The following is a 5,598-nucleotide window of genomic DNA, read 5'->3' on the forward strand; positions in this document are numbered from 1 at the left end:
CTTGGGGAAGCCAGAAATGAATATAACGCCAAAAGAAAAGAAGTAGAAGCCCCAGAGGAAATAAAGCTCAGTTCTGCAGCTCTGACAACTGAAGAGATCATCAAGGTTGAGGAAGACTTTGACGAAATCTTACTTACTAGAACTTTTCAAAGCAACTAAAAACCGAATATCAAAATGAATCGATGGGAAGAAGACTGGAATATGGTACAAAAATTCTCCCATTGGTATTAGCAAACTCAATAAAAGGACACAAAATCGCTCTTACGCTGCGCTGTAAGCAATCTGATAAAATTTGGAGGCAATTTTTAACAAGTTGTGTCATTTGATGGTAAGGTTTTAAACATGTCTCTTGGGTCATAAATAAACTTAAGCAAGGTACATCGTTGAAAAAATGAGAAAAAAAAACGCTGACGTATACTACAATTTTTGTACGTATTCTATGGTTATAATTCTCTTTGAGACCTTGGGAAAACTATTCTGTGGACTTAGATGTAAAAAATTGTCGCACTGCACCAGACTCACAACAAGACGTTCGAATAGACCTCTCTTTACGACAGGCTTTGGCAATTGTCCTTTGCCTAACCACTCATTTTCCATATTCTGGTTGTTAAGATAAATCCTTTTAAATAAATTAATTTAATAAAACGATCATCATTGAGCAGAGTAAGAAGCTACTCAGCTTTCGGTTGAATCTCGATTTATTTGTGTGCCACTGTCCTTTCACAACTTTTATAGATCTTTAAGAGTGTAATGTCCATTATTAAAATTATTAAACCAACTATGTGCCGTTTACTCATTAACTGTGTCTTTCCCTTTAATTCCACACAGTGTCCATCCCGCCACGGCTGTTTATTTTTAATAATGTCTCAACAATGTTGATGTTACGACATGTTTGAAATTAAGTCGTAGGAATTTTCACATATGAAACATCCTCTGTGTAATCGATGCAATGAAGATCAGACCGTTCATAATTAATGAATAACGAACTAAAAATGACATGTAGGCATGTCATTGTGTGTGTCTAAATATTACATAACAATTAGAGCATAGTCCTTCATTACCGGCTAACTATATTATGATATGATATATTATTACAAAATGGTTGTGAATGCTTCGTTTGTTCCCCATTTCCAATCCTAGGTCCCTAAGAAGGTCCCAGTTTCTTACATACCAGAAGTGTTAACAATATCTCTTAATACTCTCAATACCTCCATACAAAGTCTCAAAAAATTTAATTTAAAATAGTATTGAAATCACAGAAAGTGATTTTGTAATTTGAATTCCTAAAAATAACAGTTTTCTATTTTAATTTAATAAGTAGTCAAGAAAATGTGAATATTTTGAGTTGTGGAATATTTTAACAATCTTGTGGATATAAAAAAACGAACCAAACAGAATTTATTGGTGTTATTTAAATATTGAGGTCCCTGTTTTTCTACAATATAATGTTAACCGTGTTAGACGAAAATACTTAACGACAGCGAAATACTCAACGTTAAAATACTGTTTGTGAGTAATTTATTAAACGAAAACAAAACAATAAAGATCATACAAAATAATATAAGTAGTAGTTATAGAAATTGAAAACGAATTTAAAGCTAGCGTCAGCCTTTAAATTTAAAATAGTGTTATGAGACCTCGCAATTGTAGAATGCTCCGGAACCTTCAAATTAATGTTGAATTTGCATACTAAATCGATATTTTGTTCAGTAGTTTAATAATCCAATGACTTTTATTATTCATGTATATTAACGTGTATAATTATTAGTTTTTGAATCATACACACAATTTTCAAATTTGCTACAATTATAATTTATTACATTTGTCGTATGGAATTTTTTTGAATCGATAAACAGCATGAGCTTAATTGTCACAAAACTGATATAGAAAAAATTCAAGAACTGTATACAGTAAAAGTAAAATACAATATTAAAATATTTTAATAATCTAAAATCAAAATACTGAAAAATATCAATAATATTATAATTATATTGTTTACATTGGGTAAACAACCCAATACTGGCAAAATAGATTTAACAGTAATAAAACTGAACTATCAAAGATGTAGAAATAATAAATAGACTTGAAATAGTGTTCAAAAATTCTGAAAAATTTGTATTAAATTGGATATAAGTTTATTGAGAATTCAATTACTATTGAACATATGAACTCATGAAGTAGTGATATTTTTCTACAACTGTTTTAAGAAGGAACGAATTTCTTTCTCATAACAGGTTAGACTAATTACTTCATTTAGAGAGTCAACAGAAATCGAGAAAAACTCAAGTAGTTGGTAAATGTTCAGTTATACTGATATATCCACATATCAAACCTTACGTCCACTATTGGAAAGAAAATATGATATTTACGTTAAAAAGAAGTTTTTTAGGATCCCGTTATGGTTCCCAATTCTATCATATACGTAGATGTACTTTTAAATTGAACTTATAAGGCGAGTAGTAAAATCACAGGAAATATAAGCCATCAATCCATAACGATACTGTTTGAATAAATACGTATGTAGTGCAGATCATAAAGAAAAAGAAACTGTGATTATTTTTCAATATATTCTCCCTTTAATGCCACAAACTTTTCAAAATGTCTGACTAAAGCTTTTGTGCCACTATAAGAGTCAAAATATTCATACGACAGTTTCATTTCATCGTCGCTATCAAATATTTTACCCCTTACTCATAAGGGGCTAGATCAGAGCTATATGGTGGGTATTTAATCTCTGCTAATCCACATTCATTGTGTTTTTTTCTAAAATTTTTAGTCAGTGTGCCGCGTTCATGTATTTTATTCCTAAAAGTCAATCAAACGGATGTCCTTGAAGCGACAAAATATTGTAGCCATCACTTTTTTGATGATTTACGTAACCTTTTTTTGCACGAGCTATCGTTTCCGATGTCACATAGTAAAAGACAACAGTTTCATAACCTGTTACAATTGATCGGATTATACTTTCTTGGTCCTCGCGGGAACGCTCTAAAACTCGCTCACAATATTATACTGATACACAATATTCGCACTGTGCTTTTTCGTAAATTTGAATGATCATGTAGGATCCAAGATTTTTAGAGCAATTTCTTGCATTCATTTAATGTTTTCTGTTGAAGTCAACGTCAGAGGGCCCCCCGCATGTGAGTCAGCTTCTGATAATTCTTATCCCCAGCGACCAACTTTAATTGTTGAAAATGATAGACACAAGTCACCGAAGTCACCGGGAACAGTTTCCATTCTGTTTTGTGTGTTGATGTTAATCTTTCTTTAATCAGAAACATGGCGAAACTCTATTGAAGATATTTTTTAAACCGACTTCGTTGAGTGGTCGTTCAAGCTGTACAATTATAGAATGAATAGAAATGGCAAGTTGAAACTATGTGTAAAGCTTATTGAAACTTGTCTAATTTACTATATAAGGCCAAGAACTCATAGATCGCACTACGTTTTGTGACTATTCCATAATATGGACTGAGTGAAAGAAAGAGTCAACAAAGTCAAAAATGGGAGATCGATAATTGATGAAATAATAGTGGCAGATAATAAAGATGGCCTACAGGGCCAACTATACAGAATGCAGACAACGGCAGATAAATATACTTTAACGCAGAAGACTCAATGAATGGTCGTAGTCAGAGACCCAATTAGATGTAAACCAAATACATACCATAAGCAATAAATCCAACTACCTTGAAGTAGACTTATCAAATGAGAGAAAACATGAACTCAAGCGATAAAAGCATCAAGTATAAACTTATCTTTGAGAAAAACGATTTGGAAAAAAATATGACGAAATGAGAATCTACAAAACATGTATTGGGTCTTATACATGTTCTCACATATGCAACGGAGTTAAAACTGAAATGAAAACGATACGAACAATAAAGGAAGTGGAATTCAGAGATATAATGAGTAGTTAGGATATAAGAAAATTAGAATTTGTTGAGATGGGTGAACAGGGATACAGAGATGAGGTTTGAATGTAACAAAGCAGCTGAGCGAAATGAGCAAACCAGAAACTAAACGCAACGACTTGATTAGATAGACCACAAAAAGATTCATGTGATAGCTGGAGCTTATCATCTCAAGAAGAGTTTTAAAAAAGACTTAGAATTTGGCACATGGACAGCCCGGGCTAACCATCCTGAGGAAATCCACTAAGTAATTTTTTTTATTTGCTATTATAATTTGAAACATTACACAACATTCTTTTAAAAATTCATTAAAATATGTAAGAATTTACTAGATTGTAAAATGTAAATGTATGTAGAATAATGTAGCATTAAAATAATTGCTAATGGTGGAAGAAGACATTAACCCCAGGGAGAAAGTTACTGAACGAGATCGACGACTGTTTTTACTTTCTACGAATAGTTAATATCATTACTAATACGACTATCAAACGGTTTTAACAGAAATCATGTTATAGACCAGGCAACGCATTAACAGAATTGAAACAAAATTACCTCATAAACGATTAAAAAATATTAGATCCTGACTTTAACGCACATCTCACATTATATAATATTATAAATATATTTCACTGTTTTCTATGAACTCAAACTGAATCATTACTATGATTTTTAACCAATTGAACTTTCACTAGTATCCTATGATATAAGATATGAAACATTTCTTGGTGTTACGTTCAGCAGTGTCACCTATTTACTTAGGTTTATTAGGCAGGAATTAACCTAAAAAATTTGGAAAAAACTGTATGTTTATATATATATATATATATATATATATATATATATATATATTTTTTTTAAAGGTTTTAGTACCAACTTTCATATTGAGTACAATTAACCGAGCCAAGAGCAAATAAATTACAAATTTCTGCTCACTTTTCAACCATTTCAAACCATTAATTCCTTACTTCTTATTAATATGGTTTAACAGTGGCCTCAAATTAATATAATGATTATTAATTGCAAATTATCATTTAGAGTTGGACATTCGTCAAGATGCAAGGCAAAACGGTTGATTATACTGTCTATATCTAGGTTTTTGAGTGTTTGCAGCTGGATAAGATAAACTTATGTAATAGAATTAAGCATCGTTTAATCCTTGAATACTACAAATCACTAGATAGGCCCTTATATAAGGGCGATACATTATATGAAATAATTAGATTTTGGAAGAATTCATAAATTAACCCGATAGTTATATATTATTTAAGAAACAAATTATAGTTTAAGCCTACTATAGTTCATCAAACTAAAAAGTGAAGTATAATTCTAACCTAAGAGTGTACGAATAGACAATCTACTCATTAGTGCTCTATAGAGATAGTAAGTAATTCTAGGTTACTGATTATATAATTTCTATATTGAAGAATTGTGCCAATTTTAGAAAAAAGCAGCCTCTGGTTTAAGGTACCTAGAGCACAGTTCCACTGTGATTGGTGATTGGTGAAACGAGATCAAGGAATAGGATACAAGAAAAGAAAAAGGAACACTTGAAAGAGATAGCTCTACCTCAACTTTCTTTGCATCTCATTCTAATGTTGGAACACCAATTTTATTGAAAGCGCAGCCTAGTTTTACTTTGTATATGTACTACACCGTGTTATTTCTTAAATTATAGCTGCAA

The sequence above is a fragment of the Diorhabda carinulata genome, chromosome 11, assembly GCF_026250575.1.
Source record: "Diorhabda carinulata isolate Delta chromosome 11, icDioCari1.1, whole genome shotgun sequence".
NCBI lineage: Eukaryota > Metazoa > Arthropoda > Insecta > Coleoptera > Chrysomelidae > Diorhabda > Diorhabda carinulata.